Source organism: Cetorhinus maximus, chromosome 26, assembly GCF_964194155.1.
Source record: "Cetorhinus maximus chromosome 26, sCetMax3.hap1.1, whole genome shotgun sequence".
Taxonomy (NCBI): domain Eukaryota; kingdom Metazoa; phylum Chordata; class Chondrichthyes; order Lamniformes; family Cetorhinidae; genus Cetorhinus; species Cetorhinus maximus.
This window is the reverse complement of record NC_135904.1, coordinates 26646694-26672147: the sequence shown is the minus strand read 5'-3', so window position 1 is coordinate 26672147 and position 25454 is coordinate 26646694.

The window sequence follows — 25454 nt, the reverse complement described above, 5'->3', positions numbered from 1 at the left end:
CTCACCCCTACAAGGTCGTGGGCATCTCTCCCGTGCTCCCACTATCCTAGCTGCAGGCAACCTATCTCCTTCTGGCCTGTGATTTGCTCTGGAGTATTCTCTGCCTGACAGGGAGCTGAACCTGTCACATGCTGGTTTCCAGGTGGGCAAAATGCTTGAATAACAAAGGATACACTCTGTAAACTCAAAACTCCACAACATGCATGGAAACCCAAACTTCCAAGGAATAAAACTCCTCCCCCACCTGCTCACAAAATCTGCCCAAGTCAAGAAGGGTATCATTGTTTCCACAAGTTAGTGTGGAATTTATCTCCTTTTCAAATGCGAGCAGTGTCCCCTAATTCTACTGCTCTTGTCAAAGGACTTGTCACGGCCTACAGTTTCTATATATTAAAATCTTTGGGCCGACAAGGAATTTGTTACATTACCTAACATATTAATGTATAAACTGGTCCATTTCCCACCGTGTTGCAAATTGGGAGTCAAAACTAAGGGCAGAATTTTTCAGCTGGCGTGCGGGGGGTGTGACACACCGACACGTAAAATGACCTCGAGTGTCCCGACGTCATCGTGCGGTCCCTTAAGGTTGGTGGGGCAGGCGAAAAGCCCAAGCGGCCTTCGCGTTTTTTAAGAAACCTCATCCACGGGCGGGATGAGGTTTCCTAAAGCTCTTAGTAAATAAATAAAAATGTTTTCATAAAAGTAAGAACATGTCCCATTTCATGTGACACGGTCACATGAGAGGACATGTTTAAATACATTTTTAAATCATTTATTTAATTATTTTAACATCCATTCAATCTCCCTGAGGCAGCTCCGTGCCTCAGGGAGATTGAAGCGCTCTTTCGCGTGCATGCACGAAAGAGCGCTGGCCCCGACTCTCCCTCCTCCCCCACTGCCCGCACAGGTAGCACTGATGCTACTGGCTGCGATTTACGCTGGGCGGGCCTTAATTGGCCTGCCTGCGTAAAATGGCAGCGCGGAGCCGATCGCGGGTGGCGATTGATTCCGCGATCACCCCCGCCCGCTCCCACCGAGCCCGCCCGCCATATGAAAAATCCTGCCCCAAGCTTAGTCATCAAGTAAAGCTGGATTAGAGACATGGATATTGGGACCAGGCACACAAGTGCAAATCAGTTGCCATTTTAAACACATTCTACCTTCATTTTTATATAATGCTTTGGTTTTATATTATTTTAACTAATAGGAACATTTGGCCAACTTTGAATCAGAGAAATCAAGTTGGTTACAACATAGGAGTTTCCTGCAGTAGAGACCGAGGAACTGGGAGACCCAAAACTAAGACCGGACACTTGCATCCAAGGTGTGGAGGTGTAATTAGAATGTGACAAGCTTACATAGAATTTTCCATTACTCGTGTGAATAATTTAGATTTGCAAGAGAAAAAATTGACCACAGAAAGTTAATTTATTTAGGCTAAAAATGCATAAGATGGAAGGTTTTTGATATAGATGAAATGTAAAACTTGCAATTCGTATCTTCCTTTTTTTTGTTGCATAATTTATTGACTATGTTAAAATATTCTTAGATCACTTCAAGAGTTTAACTTTGCTCCATGTACGTTAGTAATTATGATATAGCTGCCATAGCTGATCTGTATTGAAACCTTCAAATTGCAACAGCCTACTCATAAAAGGGGCTTTAATATAACCAATAAAATATTGAAACCATTGTATTAATGAGTGATTCACTGAGATATAAAGTATGAATTAATTCATGAGGGATAGCGATGTTGCCAATGTCTTCCTTCAATGTAAAACTGAGAAAAAAGATCCAAAACCATCAAAGGCCTCCAATGACTTAGTGAATAAATGCATTTCCTTTTGTGGGATCAGTTTTTCTGGGAATCTAACCCCGGCTTAGCCACATTTCACACAGCTTTGAGGCTTGTGTGTCAGTTGGTTTGGTAGAAAATACAGTTTCTAAAGGGGACATGATGTGTTTACTTGTAATTTTAAGTTTCAGTTTCTACCACTTTTGTGAACATTTAGGATTCCATTTCATTTTCAGCAGCATTCCAGTGAATCTCAGTGAAATGCTAACAAGTATTCTCAAGAATAATCAGAATCAAGTTACAGTAAAGTCCCAAAAAACAATGGCCCGAATCTTCCAGTATCCAGATCACCAGGGATTGGCTGTGAGTTAGGGGATGCGCACCAGGATCCAATGGGAGTTCTGGCACACGCACATGTGTGGAAATTACCAGGAAGTTTAAACTTGCATTGGGCTGATTTATGCTGAATAGGACCCTCCGCGAAAGCCTCCGACACTGAGCTCAGTGTCTTACCTGGACTTACCTGGGTCCTCACCCTGGAAATGCCGTGCTGGTTAATACCTGGTCTAACTCTGTGATTCGCCATCATAATTGAACTGAGGACCACAACCGAATCCCCCAACCAACTGTCCCCAGGACCTGACCCGACTACCCCCCCGCCCGGCTGCCCCCCTATGCACTCACCCACCTCACCCATTCAGCCACCCACCTACTCACCCACTCATCCGGTCGTCCATTGAAAGACTTGGACCTTTAAAAACTTACCTGAATACGGCAGCTACTGTCATCAAAAGGGCTGTGTCCTTTCTTTGCCTGCATTCTCTTATGCCCCGCAGTCTTCTTCATGGACGCCTGCGCTGACTCTTTGATGCTTCAGCCAGAATCTGAAGTCCCAGCTGAAAAACGGTGTAAGAGTTGGGTCGCAGAAATCTTCTCAGGCAGCATCAATGCACGTAACATCTGGGCTAACACATGTCTGCTTTAGTAAAATCCTTTGAATATGAATTTGAAGTCTTCAAAAATAAATTTCTCCGTCCATATAATAAAATTCTTCAGGCTTTCCTTTTAGTCAGTCCCTGTTTCCTCCTGTCAAGATTTATTAATGTTTTTAAGATACTGTAATGCCTAAAAGAATAGGGCCGAAGTGTGATTGTCATATTTGCTGACGTTGCTTTAAATAGATAGCCTGTTGTTCAGTCCTCTCACCTCTGATGGTGCTGTGGCTCAAAGTGTCCGTATCTGCCCATCATTGTGGCCTCTTCCAACAAAATACAGCTAAACCTCATTGCATTTTACTTAAGTAACCGTTGGCAAGATCACACAAAATCGGGTAATGAAATGGTGATTATGCTAGCATTTTGTGTGGCACCTTATTGTGGTGGAGCATTTCAAAGTGCTTCACAGAATTGAATTACTCGAGAAGCGCAGTGACTATTATGTTGTTACGTAGGCAAAATGCAGCACCTGTAATACGGGTTCGAAGATTAAATTTTGCTCTGCCCTCCGATGATCCCCAGGCACAGGTCAGAATGGAAAAAGCGTTGGAACAATTTCTGGATGCAAGCTTCCTGCTTCTGCATTACAAGTGGAAACCTCACAGATAGATGATAGGTCTACTTTGGTGACTTTCAGCAATTCTTTTAAGGACTGTGCATGCTCGGCCCAGTCTTTGCCAAAATTTGCATCAGGGCCAGAATGCTTTCCCAAACAATGTGGGGGAAAAGGCAAAGGGAGTTTTGAAGAAATATTACCAGTCTGAAAGACAAAAATAGCAGAAACGAGAAACAACTCTAAGAATATACTGACCTGTGACAGCCAAGTAATTTTTTCTATCCCTTGGTTTAAAGCATAGGCAATTTATTCAAAAAAAATAGCAATGGAATTAATCAGATTCATCCCTTAGTGAGGTAATGAATAAGGGTGACAGACAATTCCATTCTTGCTTGTTGGAATTGCAGTCCTGAATTAATTAGCAGTAATGGTATGCAAGTTTTAAAATGCTGCACTTTCCTTTTTAGAAAACCGATATGCAGATTTTAGTTTTATTTGTATGGGAGTAAAGCCTTTGCAGAAGGACATTTATACAGCACCCTTAACAATCTAGGGACGCATCAAAGTGATTTGCAGCCAATTAGGTACATTTTTAAAGTGTAGTCACTTGTAAAGAAATGCAGCAGCCAATTTGCACATAGCAAGTTCCACAAACAGGAATGAGGGACATGACAAAATAAGTTGGTGATGTTGGCTGAGAGATAAATATATGTCAGGACACCAAGGAGAACTCTTGATCTTCAAATAATGCCGCTTTAGTATATATGTTCACCTGAGGGAGATTGCACCTCTTGAAAAACAGTCACACGCCTACATTTCTTGGGCCATAACTTCCGATCTCCAGGGCGTCCTAATGGGGGACGGGTTTTGTGGGGGGGGTGGGCTTAAATGGGGGGCAGTCAGTACGCCAAAGGTGTGCTTGGGACACCACCCCACCCCCCAACTACCCCCTTACCACCCACCCCTCGACTACCCTCTGGACCCCCAACTAATTCCCTATCCCCCAACTGCCCACCCAAAATTACCTTGTCATGTCCCTATGTGCGAATTAGCTGCTGAATTTCTTTACATTCCAACAGTGACTACACTTTAAAAGTGTACCTCCTGACTACCCCTACCCAACTGACTACCCCCTCCACCTCCCCTGACTGCCTTTCCGATCTCCCAACTTCCCCCAGCCTTCCGATTATCCCCCCACCACAACTCCCCCCACTTCACTGACTAACCACTCCCCCACTGACCTGCCAAACCACACCGCTGACTATCCAAGCCCTTTTCTACAGACCACCCTGCACCCCCACAGACCACCTGACCCCCCCCAATGATCATCTACCACCCCCTGACCACCCTACCACCCCATGACCATCCTAACCCCATGACCATCCTACCTCTCCTGACCAACCTACCTCCACTACCGCCACCCCCCACCCCCACAACAAAGACCTTGTCCACTTACCTTACACAAGTACCATCTCCCTGGCTTCTCAAAGTGGCTAGACCCTTAAACCTACCTGCTTTACAGCATCTAGTGCCGTAAAAAATGGACATGTCTTGCTCTCGTCTGACTCTCCTGCATTTAACTGAGAGGATTCCTGAACAGCTGAACTGCACTTTTCTCACCCAGCCCTAGACGAACGTTTGGGGAAGAAAAGCGCGGCTGCATAGGAGCAGGGTGGCAATCCGACTGTGTTGGGCTCCATGGAAGTTCTGGCCCACGTTATCTAGTGGCCATTTTCTCAGTGGGAAACAAACACTGAAGGGTCCAATGCTGCATGTTGCACTCGTATGTGATGGTGACGCCATTTTGCGATATGCTGCTGTCAGGCATCTCTGGCAGCCACCTTAATTCAGAAGTAACCCAATTTAAAACTGGGCCCTGCACCTGTTGCATGCCACTTCTGTCATATCCTGAGGAAAAATGTTCCCCCCTTTGGGGAAGCGGGAGCGGGTACAGGCGGGCGCGCCACCAATTGGCGCCTGTAATCAGGGGCGTGCCGTCATTTTATGTGGGCGGGCCAATTAAGGCCTGCCCAGCATGACGTCCGCCAGGAATTGCTATGTGCTCCCTGTGCGGGTGGAGGGGATTCCCTCAGCCAGGAGTGCACTCCTTCGCGCACAGATCTCCCTGAGCCTAAGTGCTGCCTCAGGGAGATCGGCTCGGAATTAAAATTTTTCATAGAAATGACAAAAAAAATTTCCCTGACATGGTGCCTGTCACATGAGTTGGGACATGTCCATAACTTTTATTGAAAGATTTGATTAAAAATTTAAATACCCTCATGAAACCTCATCCAACCATGGATGAGGTTTCATGCTTTTTCCAATGCCTGCCAGGGCTCCCTGCCTGCCCGTCAACCTTAAGGTTAAACGGGCAGGTCCATTAATGACCTTAATTAGTTTTTCAATGGCCTCAGCTGACTCAGCTGTGCCCCTGCCGACCTGAAAATGGAAATGACATGGGGTGACATCGGGAGTTCCACCCGGCATCACCCCGAATCACTTTACATGTTGGCGAGCGGGCCCCAGCCCCCGCTCGCCGACCGGAAGATCCTGCCCCTGGTTTCACATTGAAATTTCAGATGACCGACAATGATTACTCAACCACTCCCCCACCAATCCCCAGATGCACCGTGGGCATTCTGATTTTCTTATCCCTTTGACTGTCAAACTGCCTCTTGAGGCACAACTGGTACCCGCAGTGCAAGTGGTCACCTCCTTGTTGCAAGAGACCCAATATTGCATGGTCCTCTGGTCAGTAGATTTAGGGGTGTCCAGTCGCTCTGTGCTCGTCTGAGAATTGACGTGAATTGATTCCCAGGTCATTGTACCTTGTTCTGTCAGTTGAAAACTGTGTACGTGGGGACCCTACAACACTACTTCCCTGTCCTTTCTCTTTCAGAGTAAATGGATTACCTCGCCTTTTGCATCTAGCTTGCTGATGCTCGTTATGATGTTTTAAAGTGCTCCACCAGATTAGAAATACGACACTGAAAATTGCACTCCTAAAGGGCTTGACTGATCATACCAGCAATTTCCCTTTAAGGAAATATGTCAATACCAGTGTACCTGCAAACAACACTAACCCCACAGAAATTTCCCTAAAACTGAAAAAAAGGAAAACTTTATTTCTGTCCTGAATTTGCTTTGGAATCAAAATGCAGGAAAAGTGTGGCAGAATGCTTGGAATGATTTGAACACTGGGAATCGAAAATATGTTGATGGTAACCATATCCATCACATCTCCCCATTTCCAGAGTTCTTACGCTGATCAAAGATATCATTGATGTGTATTATGCCCCTTTACAACCTAAATGCATGTGAATTTGCAGATACACACACGCACACACACATGCACGCGCTCGCACACAAAAAATATATCGCCTATGTGCCCGCCACCTGGTCAGGTTTTAGTTTTATTTTGTTTTGCCTAAATAATGTACAAGTTCAGTTTGTTTCTGCTGTCTGTATGAGCCTTGCACATTCCATTTTCAATCATCCTAAGCATGTACTTCATAAGGAAAAACTAAGAACTGTCATCACCACTGAAGGATTTGGGTCTCAGATCGACGCAGACAAGTGGAAAGCAGAAAGTACACTGGTGGTGGATAAAGTGATAACACGAAAATAAGACATTGATAAGGACACACGTCCTTTACAGCTTTCCTCCTCCTCTCTCTTTCTTCGGTAGGTGACATTTTAATTGCTGGGCTTTTAACAGCTGCAGGCACCCTGTCAAAGGGTCCTCTTCTGTGAGTCCTGCACAGATACAATGCACAACAATGAGTGCTGAGTATAAAATTGGATTGGATAATATGCCTAGACAAAGGCGATAGATCGAGGTGGATGGATGCTCGCATTGAGCAATGTCCAGTCAGTCCACGGATTCTCAGATTACACGGTGTGACTTTGTCTGTTACATAAGCACAACAGAAGACAGCGAGAACTGCCCGAATCAATTCTTAATATTAATACTTCATCCATGGCTGCAGTAATGATGTTAGGGAAATGATGGAGCCCTTGCCCACCTGGACCTGTTAATTGAGAAGCAAAGTACTCGAGGCAAAGATCAAGTTTGGGCAGATGGTAGGACAATGCAAGATGGCAGACCTAGGTCAGTGTCAATCTCAAACTGCACCTTAATGACTCATTTCTGCTGTTGGACGTCAGCTGCTCTCACTGGCTACGCCTCAGCTTCATTCCCTCAAACTGGCCTTGAGAACAGTACTGTAATTTCATGTGTATATTTGCTGCTTTATGCGTAGTTTAAATGCTGTTGTTATTGAGATGGTTAACTGTACTTTCAGCTAGGAGTCAACAAAATAATTTATTTCCTCAATATTAGTGAATGAGCCGTGTAACTTTCTGATTTTATGTAGCTCAAAATCTAGTCACCATTTTTCTTTTAGCTAAGCTATGGGATGACAGATTTTTTAATCTGTGCACCATAATAAAACTACATTTACTTGTCACAACTAAGATTATTGCCGGTTATAAGAAATAATGCAGTTTAATGAAATCAAAAATTATAGGATTTATTTTTCAGGACACACAACCAGCAAATCGTTCTAGATTCCAGAACACAACATTGATTAATATTCTAATATTTTTAACCTCTGCTTACATTTATGACTGAGGTTACAGTTCAAAAGAACAGAGCTAGCAAGACTCCATGGCAGTGTAACTGATTACTTCCACTGCGAATAATACATCAATGGGGTAAAACATACACTATGAATCGTATGTAATAAAAATATGTTTATTGATTTTAACCATAATAAATTGGTGTTGAAGAAGGAATCATTTTATGTGAAGTGATTGATTGTGGTGTGTATTACAGAACGGAGCCTTGAGTATATAAGAAGGCAATTATTTCTGAATCATATAAATTTGTTTACTTCAGACATTTATTTGAGATGTGTCCACCATGCAAATGTTGATTTTGAAGCATCACATGGCCAAATCAAACCAAACACAGAGCCATAGTGCAGAGAAAACAGGCTTCCTGAAAAATTACTGACACCTTTACAATCCTGTGCTTTCAATTATACAAGTCTCTCTCAGCGTTGCACGTCACAGCGCATTCACAAGAAATTATGGCACCACTTCAGGTCTGACGCTGAAGTCACAAGGAAGAAGCAGGTGTCTGTTTAATAATTTGGTCAAAGATCAGGAGTTAAAGGTTAGGACGGTGAAAGGAGAATGGAAGGGTCAGACCACTCGCAGGAGAGGGCTGAGACTTGATCTTCTGGAGTCTGTAATGGTCGAACCTCAAGGTCATCCATTAGTGATCCTGCTTAACGTGCAGCACTGTCAATATAAATTCACCATGCCTAGTCTTTCAAAATAATGTACGTCTGCATGATTGAAGGTACGGAGGCTTAGGCACATTTATATCCTTAAAGTTGGTAGCAGAAATTACCCACATAGTAAAATATAATGAAAATAATATGTAGACAGAAAGTACATAATTTTTCCTGAATAGCTAATGTAAAATATTAGTTTAACAATTCTAATAATTGCCACCCTTATTTAAATTCCTAGCTGAGAAATTTTTGTGTGTGATATCATATGATTCTTAATGTGGTTGTATCATCTACCACTGTCATTTTAACAGCCATTAGCCCATTCATTTTAAATTAGTTGTATCTCTGTTGAAATAATGGGCAGATAAACTTCACAGCTAAATATGTTAAGCATTCATACAATAATCTTTTACACAGCGACTTCAGGGCAGTTTGAAAGCAAAACAAGTTGAAATAATTCACAAGGAAATTCTGTAACCCTTGCATAAAGCTTCTCCATAAAATAGAAATATTGTGGACTGTTTTCGTCTTACATGGAAGTTATTTTTTCCTCTCAATTAATAACGAAACAAGAATAATAATTTGCTTTCATAAAGCGTCTTTCATGACCTTAAGACTCCAAAGTGCTTTACAACCAATGAAATTCTTTTTGAAGTTGTTAAGACCACAACCCCCACCCGGGCGAGGTCCCCAATTTGTTATGATCCCAGACGAGATACCCCGAATTGCTAATTCCCGAACAGGACCCCAATTTTGTTATGCTCCCGGGTGAGGAGGAATGATCTGGCTCCCCTTCTTTATGCAGCCCCCTTGGTTGGTCGCAGCAAGGTTAATTTAAAAGGGATCCCTTCCCTTATGGGTACTGTTTCCCAGTCCAAATGTATTTATGTTTTAGAAGGAGCCAATTTAACCACGCTTTCTTGAGACAAAGAAAGTGTAAGTTTGTTAGTTACTAAGACCCCGAGGAAAAAAGTAATAAAAACGACCACGTACATGCATACCAGAAATGAGAAGTTGAGTCCAAAAGTAGAAGTTAAAATATACGAATCAGCCTTTGGCTTGTCTGCGAGGAGTAGATGGCAGAACATTGCAGCCGTTCAGTTGGGTGATTTCAGTGGGGCTGACTTTGGCAGTTGAGCATTTGGTTTGGAGACACTTGATTCTATAGGTTAGCTGAAGGAGTTGACCTATTTCCTTTTTGACTGTGGCTTTGCTGACTTGCCTCCAGCCAGAGAGACAGCGAGAGAGAGTTAGACTTTTACTTGCAACTGCAGGAATGTCTAGTTGATGTTCTTTTGCTGAGACCTTCACAGCACAAACTAGCACACCAGAAGTAGAATACACAGATTAGGTTTGCAGTTGGCTTTTTAACCCATTTCTTTGTGTATTCCTGGAAGGGAAAAAGCAAACATGTTTTTCGCCCAGAATCTGTTTTCTTTCAACTCAGACCATTTCCACGTTCTGAGATGTAACTCAACAGGAGATGGTGTCTGCTGAGATGTGGTAATCAGTCTCCAATGTCTCCACAACCACAGGAGATTAAAATTCAGTCTTTAGTATTACATCTCCCCCTTTCAAGTGTGTCTATCTGAAGTAGGCCCTGACACCTTTTTTAGGTGCAACATACCACATTCTCTCTCTAGACTAATCGGTCAAGTATAATCCACATACTTTCCAGAAAGCAGTTTCTTTGCATTCTCAGCCGGCTTTTGCTTGTAGGCCTTTTTCAAAAATCACATGTCTTACTTAAAAAATTCAATACGTCTGTAAGTAATTCAGAGCTGTGATCTGCTGTCATGACAAAGCGTTGTCACAGTAGTATGAAAAGTGGCAGCCAATTTGTGCTCAGCAAGGTCCCACAAAGAGTAATAGCATCAGGATCTGCTTTTGCAATGTTGGTTGAGGAATAAATATTGGCCCCAACACCAGTGAGAACTCCCCTGGCTTTCTTCACATAGTTTTTACATCTGTCTGAGGGGGCAAACAAGGCTTCGGTGTAAAGCCTCATCAGAAAGTAATCAGTATTGCAGCACTCCCTCAGTATTGCCCTGGGGTGTCAGCCTAGATCATTTGCTCAATGCCCTGGAGTGTGACCTGAAACCACAGACGCAGGTGACAGTCCTGCCCACTAAGCCACGGCTAAGGCAGAAAACCAATGTTCCTGCGCTCCCACTGGGAAGCCACCTCAACAGTAGCAAGAGAGCTGGTGCTGCAGCCCTTGTAGTACTTCTGCAACCGACACTTCCTTTGAGCGGGGCTCTCCTCCTGATGTGTGGGATCAGTGAATTGACCTGCTCTGTTTTGCTACAAAAGCTTTAACTTAGAATTCCAGAGAATTCAGGCCTTTTCATTTCAAAAAAGAACAGAATTTAAGAGGTCTGTGAAATGACAGTACTGGTGTTACACTGAGTCATTACAGATTCATTGCATTCTTTCCCCTTTTTTATAGCAGCCGTGCTGTAAAATTTTCTGATTAGATATGCCCACTTAATGGATGTAAAGTGAATGTAACTGATCGGGTGGTAAATGGTCAGAGGTCCATTATACCACACTTTTACCCAACAAATGCCAAATTTTGGTTTGTTTTTGAATGGCGCCACAAGTGCCCAGCAGTTTGTGATTGCTCATGTTAAAATTAGGCCCTATGGATATCATTTATATGTTAAAGCCACTTCTTGCAATTTACCACTATGTAACATAGCCATCTACCCCTCCATGTAAAATGAATACATGAGGCTGCTGAGGTAGACTGTTTGCAGAAAGCCATATGGTAATATTTTTATATTTCAAAGGTATTTTTTAACCTGGCTTCTTCATTCCAAGTTTTCTTTCTTATTTCCACTTAGTTGGTCAGAAAGCTCTCTGTCAAATGTTCTGGCCATTCTCTGGAATTTTTGTTTTATTCGTCCATGGGATGTGGGCATTACTGGCTAGGCCAGCGTTTATTACTCTGCCCTAGTTGCCTTACTTCAGAGGGCATTTAAGAGTCAACCACATTGTTGTGGGTCTGGAGTCACACATAGGCCAGACCAGGTAAGGATGGCAGATTTCCTTCTCTAAAGGACATTAGTAAACCAGATGGGTTTTTACAACAGTGGACAATGGTCATTATTAGGCTTTTGATTCCAGATTTTTACTGAATTCAAATTCCGCCAAATGCCATGATGGGATTCGAACCCAGGTCCCCGGAGCATTACCCTGGGTCTCTGGATTACTAGTCCATGATAATGGAACAATGTCTATGACTATGGAACAACGAGAATCTGAATGGGAATTCCCCATTCATTTTTTCTTTCAGAAGAAGATGAGGAAAAATACTAAGCAGACCTGCTGCACTGTAGACATGTTGGCCTGGATTTCCACCCTCGAGGTGAGTAGCGAGAGTCAGCAAAATTCTCGGGAGCAAGTGCGCTCAAGGGTGAGATTTTTATTGTGGGGATAGCGGGTACGGATGGAGTCGGGCCAGCTGACCTGGGAAAAATTTCAGAGGAAGCCACATGGGCTGCCCAGTGTGGAGTCAGTGTAAAAGTCCTATCTCGGTGTTGTGGGAATTCGTCCCTGTTAAATAAAAACAGAAAGGCCCTCCGGCCCTTACCCCTCATACCCCTCACCCCCCCAAGACTCCCCATGCCCCACCCATGCAACCTCATGCCCGCCATCCACCCCCTATGGTCCCTCATGCCCCCCATGCCAAGGTATGCTCCTCCAAACAATCTCTATGGCCTCTCATGCCCCCAGGCCAAGCTATGACTCTTCCATGCCACTGTACACCATATAGAACCAATACTCCTTCAGTGACAGTAGGATATGCAAAAAAAAAGGCTTTAAAAAAAGTAATTCGTTCACAGAAATAACTTTTACAACAGCCCAATAAAAGTGCGAATCATCCAGACCTTTTAAAGTTTCAATTTAAGTACTTGAAACCTCTTTATCTTTTACCTCACATTTGTGTCACGAAATTGACATAAGAGATTAGAGATCCAGAACTGTCAAGCAATATTTTCTTTGGGGCTCAGGTGTTTCAGTACTCTAATGGATGTTTGGTCTCTCAACCAAGAATACATAATGAGGCTTGGCTGACATGCCATCGTTTCATCCACATCATGTCTTGGTCATGATCAAACAGTGCATTACACTGCTGTGTCACTCCATCACTTGGTCACAGACTCTATTTCTTCCCTTCATATAGCCAAGAAATTTTGTTATCCACTTAGCATTTTAGTAAAGGTCATCAACATTTTTAGCCCCTCGGTGAGGTTGCCCAGTCCTGACATGAATATGTATCATGGACTTGCACTCTTATAGTTTTTGATGATGCACTGAGAAGATGCTATCACCCATGTAGAGATTACTATTGCACTATTCCAGGAGGAAACCAAGAGGTACACGGCCAAGACAACAGAGCTAAAGAAAATTGTTGGAAGAAAAACTGGGAAAACATTACATTTCCAAGGAGGTATATGAAGAGATGGAAATTAAGAACCTAGAATGGTAAGAATAAGTAGAATGCCTCACAACAGAATGTGAAGAATGTCAGGAACAGAATCACAGAATTATTAAGGGGCAGAAGGAAGCCACTCGGGCCATCATGTCTGCACCATCTCTCTGAGCATTTTAATTTAGTGCCAACCTCCTGCCTTTTCCCCATAACCCTGCACATTGTTTCTGTTTAAATAATCATCCAATGCCCTCTTGAATGCCTCAATTGAGCCCTCCTCCACCACACTTCCAGACAGTGCATCCCAAACCCTAACTACTCGCTGTGTGAAAAAAAAAATTCTCACCTTGGATTTGCTTCTGTTGCAAAACACGTTAAAACTGTGCCCTCTGGTACTTGGTCCGTTTACGAATGGGAACTGTTTCTCCCTATCTACTCTAGATCCCCCATGATTTCGAAAACTTCGATTAAGTCTCCTCTTAGCCTTCTCCTCTCCAAGGAAAACAGTCCCAACTTCCCTAGTCTTTCCTCATAACGGAAGTGTCTCATACCTGGAAATATTCTCGTAAACCTCTCCTGCACTCTCTCCAATGCGTTCACATCCACCCTATAGTGTGGTGCCCAGAACCGTACACAATACCCCAACTGAGGTCTAATCGGTGTCTTATATAAATTCATCAAAATCTCCCTGCTCTTGTACTCTATGCCCCTATTAATGAAGCCTGGAACACTGTATGCTTTAGAAACAGCTGTCTGTACCTGTCCTGCCACCTTTAATGACTTGTGTACATATACACCCAGGTCTCTCTGCTCCTGCACACCCTTTAGAATAGTATCATTTATTTTATAGTGCCTCTCCATGACCTTTGTACCAAAGTCCCGAACAATGAGAGTTCGGGAGATAAAACAGCGAGAGTTCTGGAAATAAAACAGTGAGATTTCAGGAGATAAAACAGTGAGAGTTCAGGAGATAAAACAGCGAGAGTTCTGGAAACAAAACAGCGAGAGTTCAGGAGATAAAACAGTGAGAGTTCAGGAGATAAAACAGCGAGAGTCCAGGAGATAAAACAGCGAGAGTTCAGGAGATAAAACAGCCGAGTGGAGAGACAGTCGGGAATTGAAAACAGCATGAGTACAGAAATGTATATTTCTAAACAAACCTATGGAATGGAATTATTTATAGGTACAGGAGAGGGTGCTAATTTGTGAGTAAGGGCAAAAAATTTCTACCTTCTACTAATCTTCTGTTTATAGTTAATGGTAAGGTTAAAGTAAGTGAAAGTAACTAAAGTTTAAGTAAAAAAGTGATTTATAAGTTTTTAGTTAAGGCATGGCAGGACAGCTCAGCCAAGCAGAATGCTCATCCTGTGGCATGTGGGGAGTCATGGACACTTTTCGTGACTCAGACGAGCCCATGTGCAGTAAGTGTCACCAGCTACATAGGCTTGAGCTCCACGTTTCAGAGCTTGAGCAGCGGCTGAGTCACTGTGGTGCATCCATGAGGTAGAGAACTATGTGGATAGCTTGTTCAGAGAGGTGGTCACACCGCAAGTTAGGGGCAAGCAGACAGATAGGGAATGGGTGACCATCAGGCAGTCCAGGCAGGTTAGTGCAAGAGCCCCCAGAGGACCTGCTCACTAAGAGGTTTTCCACCCTGGATATCGGTGAGAGTGATGGATCCTTAGAGGAGTGCAGCAAGAGCCAAGCCTGTGGCACCACAGGTGGCCTTGCTGTACAGGAGGAAGAAGAGCGGAAGAGCAGTACTGATAGGGGATTCCTTAGGTGAGCAGAAAGGCATTTCTGCAGCCGTCAACGTGACTCCAGGATGGTTTGTTGCCTCCCTGGTGCTAGGGTCAAGGCTGTTACAGAATGACTGCAGGACATTCTTGTGGGGGAGGGCAAACAGCCAGAGGTCGTGGTCCAAATTGGTACTAACGACATAGGTAGGGAGGGGGATGTGGTCCTGCAACTGGAATTTAGGGAGCTAGGTAGAAAATTAACAATCGGGACCTCTAAAGTAGTAATCTCCAGATTATTCCCTGTGCCACGTGCCACTGAATACAGAAATAGGAAGGTAAGACAGAAGAATGCGAGGCTGGAAAGATGGTGCAGGAGGGTGGGCTTTAGATTCCTGGGACACTGGGACTGGCTCTGGCAGAGATGGCATCTGTACAAGCCAGACGGGTTGCATCTGAACAGAGCTGGGACTGAGTTCCTTGTGGGTCACTTTGCTAGTGCTGTTGGGGAGGGTTTAAACTAACTCAGCAGGGGTGTGGGTGCCAGGAGAGAATATTAGAAAGTAATACCTGGGTGTACGGGATGTTGGGAGAGGCAGATAGCACTAAAATAGAAAGTGGTAAGTTAATAGATGGAGTCAAAGTGAGGCAGCAAGTAATGACATCTAAATCAGGGTTACACTGGATGTATGTGAATGCACGGAGTATAGTTAATAAAATTGAGGAGTTACAGACACAGATTGCCTTGTGAGATTATGATGTTGTGGTGATAACAGAGATCTGGCTTAAGGAAGGTCAGATCTGGGTGTTAAATATTCCTGGTTAAAAAAGTGTTCAGAAAAGATAGGAAAGGGAAAAAAGGAGGAGGGGTGGTGTTTTTGGTTAAGGAGAGTATTGCAGTACTGAAGAAAGAGGATGTGCCAGAGGATTCAAGGTCAGAATCGATTTGGCTAGAGCTAAGGGATAAGAAGGGTGCAATTACATTACTCAGTGTAATATATAGACCATCAGCTAGTGGGAAGGATATAGAGGAACAAATCTGCAAGGAAATTACGGAGAGGTGTAAACATGGTAAAGTAGTTATAATGGGGGTCTTTAATTACCCGTATATAGACTGGGACAGTGGTAGTGTAAGGGGTAGTGAGGGACAAGTGCCCCTACATGTGTTCAGGGGAATTTCCTACAGCAATACGTGTCCAATCCAACAAGAAAGGAAGCATTGCTCGACCTGGCTCTTGGGAATGAGAAGGGCCAAGTAGATCAAGTGATAGTGGGAGAACATTTAGGGGACAATGATCAATTTATCATAAGGTTTAGGATGAAGGTGGAAAATGACATTGGTCAATCCAGGGTAAGAATAATCAACTGGCAGAGAGCAGGGTCCAATGGGGCAAGAATGGAGCTGGGCCGGATAGACTGGAATCAAAGATTGGTGGAAAAAAATTGTAGCTGAACAATGGGCTACCTTCAAAGAGGAGATGGTTTGGGCACAGTCAAGGTGTGTTCCCTCAAAAGGGAAGGGTAGGACAAACAAATCCAGAGCTCCCTGGATGACAAAGGAGATAGAAGTTAAGTTAAAGAAGAAAATGTGTGCTTACGACAGGTGTCAGGTAGCAAATACAATTGAGAACTAAGCTGAATATAGAAGGTTCAGAAGGGATGTGAAAAAGCAAATACGAGAAGCAAAGAGGGATTATGCGAAAAGACTGGCAGCTAATATAAAAGGAAATCCCTAAGTATTCTATAAGCACATCAATAGTAAATGGGTGGTAAAAGGAGGAGTAGGGCTGATTAGGGATCAAAAAGGGGATTTACACATAGAGGCTGCCTCGCCTGGCTGAGGCATGGCTGAGGTGTTAAATGAATATTTTGCATCTGTCTTTACCTACGAGGCAGATGCTGCCCAGGCCATGGTGACAAAGGAGGAAACTCAGTCACTGGAAGGGTTTAAAATTGATAAAGTGGAGGTATTGGGTAAGCTGTCGGTTTTTAAAGTTGATAAGACACTGGGTGAGATGCATCCAAGAATATTGAAGGCAGTGAGAGTGGAAATTGCAGAAGCACTGGCAATAATCTTTCAATGTTCCCTGGATTCGGGGGAGGTGCCAGAGGACTGGAGAATTGCAAATTATGCCCTTGTTCAAAAATGGTTGTAAAGATCTGCCCTGCAATTACAGACCAGTCAGTTTAACTTCAGTGGTGGGGAAACTTCTAGAAACAATTATTCGGGATAGAATTAATAGTCACATGGAAAAATGTGGATTGATTTGGAAGAGTCGGCATGGATTTGTTAAAGGAAAATCGTGTCTTACTAACTTGCTGGAGTTTTTTGAAGAGGTAACAGAGATGGTTGATGAGGGCAAGGCCATTGATGTGGTGTATAGGGACTCCCAAAAGGCATCCGATACAATGCCACACAACAGACTTGTGAGGAAAGTTATAGGTCATGGAATAAAAGGGGCAGTAGCAACATGGATAGAAAATTGGCTGAGGGATAGGAAACAGAGAGTAATGGTTAATGGGTATTTTTCGGGCTGGAAGAAGGTTTGTAGCTCCTGAAATATATAAATGATCTGGATCTTGGTGTGCAGGAACAGTGATTAGTGCTGCCGGAGTGCACCAGAGTGGTGCTGAGCACCTTCTATTTAAAGCAGGCTTGCCTAACTCAATGCAGCCCGCCAATCTTGTTGGACATTCAAGTGACTTACATTTTAAAAATGCTGTAAAGCTGCTCATCCAATCACAGGCTGGTTTCTCCCTGCATTTGCTGCTGATAGGCTCATTAGTGAACCGATCAGCAGCAAATTCAGGGAGAAACCAGCCTGTGATTGGACGAGCAGCAAAGAGTGGGAAGGGGGGTTTTGAAGGTAAGTTCCAGAGCCCAGATGAGGCAGCTGGAGGAATGGGAGCCAGTGGAGGCAGCCGGATGAGTGCAGTCCAGGCAAGGCAGCCAGACGAACAGGGTCCCAGTGAGATAGCCAGACCAACATGGTCCAGCCAGTCCAACCAAGGCAGCTGGAAGAGCACAGTGCAGGCGAGGCAACCGGACAAACAGGGTCCAGGCAAGGCAACCGGTGGAGCGCGGTCCATACGAAGCAGCCGGAGGATTGTGGTCCAGGCAAAGCAGCCAGAGAAGCGTAGTCCAGGTGAGGCAGCCGGAGGAGCACAGCCTAGGCAAGGTAGTTGAAGGAGCGCGGTCCAGGCGAGGCAACCGGAGGGGTGGGTTCCAGGCGAGGCAACCAGATGAGCAGGACACTCCGGCGTCTAAGTAAGTGAGTGACTGGAGACTGTGGGGGGGAGAGAGATTGTGAGTGGGTGGGGGAAGAGAGTGTGTGAGAGAGTGGGGAGAGTGAGTGATTCACATTAATTCCTTGGCTGTGATGACCTGAGGATATGAAATGCGGTAAAGTGTTTGTATTTCCTGCTGGCAGCTTTACATGGAATTTATAGCACTGAGACAGGCCATTTGGCCCACCTTATCTATGTTGATGTTTATGACCCACACAAGCCTCCTCCCAGCCTCCCTGATCACACCATCAGGGTAGCCTTCAGCTTCTTTCTTTCTTACATGCTTATCAATTCCCTTGAATGTATCTATACTAGAATCATAGAATGGTCACAGCACAGAAGGAGGCCATTCAGCACATTGTCTCTGTGTTGGTTCTCTGCAACAACAACTCAGCTGGTCCCACTCTTCCACCTTTTCCCTGTAACCCTGTAAAATCTTTTCTCTTCAGGTAGTTATCCAGTTCTCTTTTGAAAGCCACAATTAAATCTGTCTCCACCACAAGCTCAGGCAGTGCATTCCAGACCCAAACCATTTGCTGCATAAAGAAGTTTTTCCTCATGTCGTCTCTGGTTCTTTTGTTAATCACCTTACGGTTCGTGACCTTCCGCCGATGGAAACAGTTTCTCCCCATTTCTTCTACCCAGACTCCTCATGATTTTGAACATGTTTAACAAATCTCCTCTCAACCTTCTCTTTTCCAAGGAGAACAGCCCCAGCTTTGCCAATATACCCACGCAACTGAAGTCTCTCATCCTCGGAACCATTCTTGTCATTCTTTTCTGCACTCTTCCTAAAACGTTCACGTCCTTCCCATTGAGGCTGAACCAATGTTTTATGAGGATTCATGACTTACTTGCTTTTGCACTCTGTGCCCCTATTATAAATCTCAGGATTCAGTATAATGTATTAACTGTGTTCTCAACCTTTCTGCCAATTTCAATGTTTAATGCACATATACACCCAGGCCCCTCTTCTCCTGCATTCCCTTTAGAATTGTGTCCTTCACTTTATCCTTGTTCTTCAGGCCAAAATGTATCACTTCACACTTCTCTACATTAGATTTCATCAGCCCCGTGTCTGTCCATTTTACTAGCCTGTCTATATCCTCTTGAAGTCTATCTATCAAAACTATCCTCCTCGCAGTTCACAATACTTCCAAGCTTTGCATCAACATCAAATTTTGAAATTGTGCCCCATACACCAGGCCTAGGTTATAAATATAAATCAAGAAAAGCAGTGGCCCCTCTATATACCATTCCCCAGTCAGATGTAAGATAGGTTTTCTGTATTTCATGTTTTTAATAGGTTTGAATTGAATAATTAAACTGTTGCATAATGAAATTCTAGCTATGCTAAAGACTAATGATTCAAAATACCACATGGTTTGAAATAAAATGCCTCCCAGCACTAACATTTTTCACTTAAAAAACATAGTTTTACTGACGTTTGGGGACTCAAATGATTAATACATGGGAGAAAAAGTGTAATTGTAGATTTAGAAATGATATGGCCAACATGTTTTCTAAGAGTCCCTGCACCTTAAAATTTCCCACTACATCACTGCTCAGAAACAATTGGCAGAAATATAATTACAGAATCAGAGCTTGAAGGATAGCACAGAAGAACTATGCTCTGCTAAAGAAAAACTGATCAGCGTGGAGAATCAACTTTCACATACAAAAGATAAGTTTGCGAAGGACAAACGAGAACTGATTAGAATACTGTGATGCTGTTCATAGGAAAAGGACTTGAAAAAAGACTTGAAATGTTTAAATGACAAACTTGCAGAAGCAAATTCAACGAAGATGGAGCTTCAGTTAAAACTTGATGAACTTCAAGCATCAGAAGTCTCTTGGAAGCAATGTGCAAAATGCTTGGAAAAGGAGAAAGGATTGTTGATGCACCAGAGTGGTTGTTTGAAAGCAGAATTAACAACCAAAACCGTTGAACGTCTTGAATTCTGGTTAAATCTGAACGACATGAAGGTTGAGATGCAAAGTATGGAAGAGCAAATTCAGACTTTGAAAGCAGACGAGAGAAAATCTTCAAAACAGATTGACGATCTAACAAATGAATTGAAAGAGTCCAAGGAGCAGTCTATGACCATGGAAGAAAGCTTCTGAACAGAACTGAATGCCCAGGTGAAGTTGCCAAACGTATACAAGAGTTCCACAGTTAACTCTGAAACAAAAACAACTCAACTTACTAGAATTGTTGCTGAGTTGAATGAAAAGGTTCAAAAGCTCAAAAAACAACTTGAAAAGAAGAAAGCACTCAAAAAATTGGGAAAAATTGTGAATAAGGTGGGGACAAGGGTCCCATTTTTGAAACGTAAACTTCCACATATGTTGCAACAACCCATGTGATGGCGGAAGAAGCAAAAGAAATGACAAGGAGACAAGCACAATCTTCATCGACCCTGCAAGAAGCAAGTTAGAGCAGCAACCACCAAACAGCGCAATAGCCGAACCAACCAAGTGCGGTTCAACACGAAAGAATGGAAAAGAAGGGTGAAAACCCACCCAGGCGCCAGAACAACCTCCAGCCCTACAGGAAGAACCAGCAGCGACAGAGCCTACCACTCCTTCAACAATAGTGAGAACAAGATAGGGAAGGGTTATAAGGCCTCCAGACTCAATTCAATGATTTGTAGGGGGCAGATGGGTAGCGATAATATAGTAATAGTGATAATGTAGTAATGACAATGTAACTGTATGACAGCAATAACAATGTAAGACATAAGGTAAACTATATTCACTTAAAATACATTGGATAAAGACTTGGGGAAGGTGTAGTATAAGGGTCTGGCATATATAGGGCTAATGTGAGATTGAGTACATTATCACCAATACAGTGATATAAGAGAGCACATGACCCACATCCAGGGTCAGTTAGGTGTTGGGCAGAGCCATGTGTACCAGCATGGAGACAACTCATAGCTCGTACCCTTCACTATATCTTACTAAATAGTTCTAGAAGTTAATAAAGAGTTACCGGTAACAACTTCAGAGTACAAAGATGTCACTAAGAACTACTGAGATGTAACTAACACCCCACAACAAACCTTGACCAAGTTTTTGGTCACCTTCCCTAATAGATCCTTTTGTGGTTTAGTGTCATATTTTGATTGATACGTTCCTGTGAATTGCCTTGGGATGTTTCATTATATTAAAGGTGATATATAAATACAAAAAGGTGCAGGAGCATTTGGAAAGAAGGGGTTATAGACAAACAGAGTAAACTCTTCCGCAAAGAGGCAGAGATGTAAAAATATGCTTACCGATGGGGCCTGGTTGGAACTGGCAGAAAATCACCTGCTGAATATAGACGTGAATTTGTGTGTTATTTTGATCTTTTGTGCAAAAGATTTTAAATGAAACTCCTCAGAACCTTTCTGACAGCTCCATAAATCTAAACTCATTTATCTGTGACCATTCAGCTGATGCTGTTTGCTCATTTATACACAGCTATGGGTGGTCCCATAGGCTTATCTCTCTCTTTTTAAGTTAAGGAGGGGGAGGATGATCATTAAGGCATGGTAACAGATGCAGCTGTGCCTTCGATACTGTCTTCAAACATATCTTTATGTCACTACTCAAGTGTACAGGCCAAGGGTCTTATGTCTGGATCTGTTAGATGATGTCTACCTGCATAGGCAAACGTTTCCCAAAGGCCCCATGACAGAGTTTTATACACTACTGTGTCCAAAATTGGAAACCATTTCTAACACAGGGGTGGCTTAGTCAGTGACTGATTAAATGGCTGATTAAACCTTTGTGAAGACTCATAGGACAAATGTTGGAGGGCCTAACAATACGCAATGCAGCTATGGCTCCAGATATAGCTGTGCCACCATGACCAAGGGTAGAGGGGAGGTGCAATGTGGCACACACATCCATCCAGGTCATAGTGGAGCCTGGATTCAGCATTTCAAACAGCAGTTCCGATAGTTGGGCTGATCGGGAAAAGCCCCAGCCAACCTCCAAGGTTGTTGATGTGGTCTGTGTTCTGCACAGAGCCCAGGAGTGAGGGGTGCAGGTAGTGCCAATCATCAAGGCCTGTGCTCTGGGCAGGACGCCCGGGCTCATTTCCCAAGTAACCTGTCATTCTGGGTAGTCAGTGTCCAAAGAAGCCAATCTGCTGCATAGACCACCCTGATTGACAGGCTAGTTGACCAATGATTGCTGTTGTTCTGAACAGCAGCAATCATTGGCCCAGTAGGATGTGCCGGATTCCCCAATCCCTCCTTTTCTTGCCGACCTCCTTGTGGACTTCTCTTTGGGTATTATTGGGCATGTGTGCTGCTTTCTTCCCTGGAGGCCGCTAGAGTGCAAGGTAAGTGCCTTTATGTTTACTTTGCCTCTCCACTGATGGCCCTTCCCCTCCCATCCTCTCCTCTGAGTCCTGAAGTCCTCCCATAGTTCACTCCCAGCACTGACTGTCCAACTGTCAAGTAAATGTTAAGGACCTTTCCAACTGTCAAATCTGTCAAAGCTATCTAGAAAGTGCCAAACAGGTCAAAGAGCTGTCCGGGGACACTGAGTGAGTTGGCATGGAGAGGGTAAGGGCAAAGGGTGGTGGGTGCATGAGTTGACATGAGTTGTCAGTTGCCACAGGGGTATGGGGCAATGGGGTGGGTAGAGGGGCATTAAGTTGGCATAGGGGTGTGAGGGGTCTTGGGGTGGGTAGAGGGTAACTAAGTTGGCATGGGAGTGTGGGGGCCATGGGGGTGGGTGGAGGGCATGGGCTGGCATAGGTTGGAATGGATTGGGCATAGGTAGTGTGTGGGGGGTACTGAAGGGAGTGATGGGTGAGGTCTGTTTTATTTTAACATAGTGCCAAGGCACAGAGGCAGGCCTTGCGCCCAGACCAACCCTCTGCTCCCGGCAGCCTGAGGATTCGTTCTGGGGCCACCTGCCTCTTCCAGCCCACACTGCACCGCGCCCCCACCCCATCCCTGACCGAAAAGCCCACCTGCAGGGGGCCATTTTTCAAGGTCGGGTTCACCGAGCTGGGAAACCACTCGACTCTGCGCTGCTGACCCAGGAATGAAAATCTGGGCCTAAGTGCTTGTGTGTGTGTGAGAGTGTGTATGAGAGAGAATGGGTGTATGTGTCTGTGAGACAGAGTGCATGTGTCTCGGCAGAATCTTACGGTCCAATCATGGTGGGGGGGTGGAGCCTTAAAGTGTAGCGAATCATTCAAAAGTCCATTGATTGGCAAATCCCGCTGGCAGGAGGGACCATAAAATTCTGCCCACAGTGCATTTGCGTGTGTATGCGTGTGCGTGTGTGTGCACATGCGTGTGTGTGTGCACATGTGTGTGTGTGTGTTTGTGTGCGTGTGTGTGCACGTGCATGTGTGTGTGCGTGTATGTGTGTGTGTGTGCACGTGCGTGTATGTGTGCGTGTGTGTGCAAATGTGTGTGTATGCACATGTGTGTGTGTGTGTGTGTATGTGTGCGTGTGTGTGCATGTGCGTGTATGTGTGTGTGTGTGTGTGCACATGTGTGTGTGTGCGCATGTGTGTGTGAAAGAGAACCCTGAGTCTGGGAGTGAGCTAAACACACATATGCACACGCACACATACACATTCACACACACCCTCCTCCCCCCTCCCCAAAAGCCTTTCCACACTGGGCTGGAAGAGGAGGAAAACCCAGGCTTTAAGGCAGCTGACTTCCAACCCCCAGTTTCATATGCACTCCGCTGAGGTCAGCCCGGAGTGTGCGTCATCATAGGAGAACACAAGGTCGGTGTTAGTTAAGCCAAACTCCTTAGCTCAGTTCCAGTCACCTCCTCCTTCCCTGGTGACCAAGAATTGGGGCCCAGTCTGTCTCTCCCTCACTCTGCATCTTAACAAAGAGGCAAAAAAGGTTTTATTTGTTAGCTTTGCTGCTTGGCATTTTTTTTAATGGTCATTGTTATTATTTACTTTCTTTAAATTATCAATTTATTGCTTTGACATTGTTTTTCTCTTGCTCAGCAAGTTGTTTCTGTTTCCTTCATACCTGAGCTTTTTTTTTAAAATTCATATTTAATGTTGAGCTAAAGCCGATCTCAGGCAGCTGCTGCTGGATTTCTTGCTGAAGGGGAATGGGAGGTTCACAAGAAGTCTGATTGCTTTTTGGAGGGCTGGTAAAAAAGGTTCTTTTTGCTCCAATAGAAACAGAAAGTGTTGGAAATGCTCAGCACATCTGGCAGCATCTGTGCAGAGAGAAACCCGAGGTCAGTGAGCCTTCATCAGAACGAGTGCAGATCGTGGACCTGAAGCATTGACTCTGTTTCTCTCTTCAGATGCTCCATGGCCTGCTGAGTATTTTCAGCATTTTCTGTTTGTATTTCAGGTTTCCAGCATCTGCAGTACTTTTCTCTCCTATTATATGCTCCTTTCTGGGTATTTGCAAGTGTGGCTAGTTTCAATTTAAAATGAGAAAACATTTATCACTCAATGCAAAGTGTAATTTTTCTGTTAACAAAACCGAATTGTGTGGATAGAAATAACACATTATTGCAGGTGAATTGGTTGGTGCTAATTTACTGCTAAGTTTTGCCGTTTTTAAACTTGGAAGTGAAACCAAGATACTTGCATTTGTACATGAGATTGCTGTTTGAGGTGCTTGTGAAGTTCACGTCTTTTGGATGTTGCTATCCAGATATTCCATAGGGCCAGGTTAAAAGAAGTAGAGCTGGTTGCATAATGGGAATGACCAAGTTGTGTGCAATTGTCCAACAAATCTGTCATTGTAAAGTGTATCACACTGAAACCTTAGCTTTTTATGGGCTTTATAAATAGACGCAGAGAGTATAAAAGCCAAGAAGTTTTTCTAAACCTATATGGAACAGCTTGACCCAACTATAACTTTGGTTGTAGAGTCATACAGACTCGAAACCTTAACTCTGTCTTTTTCTCCACAGGTGTTGTCAGACCTGCTGAGTTTTTCCAGCATTTTCTGTTCTTGCTTCAGACTTCCAGCGTCTGCAGTATTTTGCTTTTCTTTTTGCTTATAACTTTGGTTCCCAATTCTGGGCGCCTGAAGGATGTGAGGGGGAGAGTTAAAGGTGGGGAGGTGGGGGGGTGGGGTGGTGGGGGGTGGCAGGTGAGGGGTTGTGGAGATAAGGGGCCCAGTAATAGGAGAAGCACTAGGGCCCATAATATCTCTCCCTGGCCTGCTTCTGCACAACTTTGCCTTGAGATGGGGCCTAACAATGGAGGAATCAGAAGAAAGGCAACCAGAAGTAGACAGGGAAACAAGAGCAGTAGATAGCACAATGATTTGCCAGAGTTAATGGACATGGCCTTATGTCACCAGAGTGCGATAGGAATCTCTACATGTGCCTAA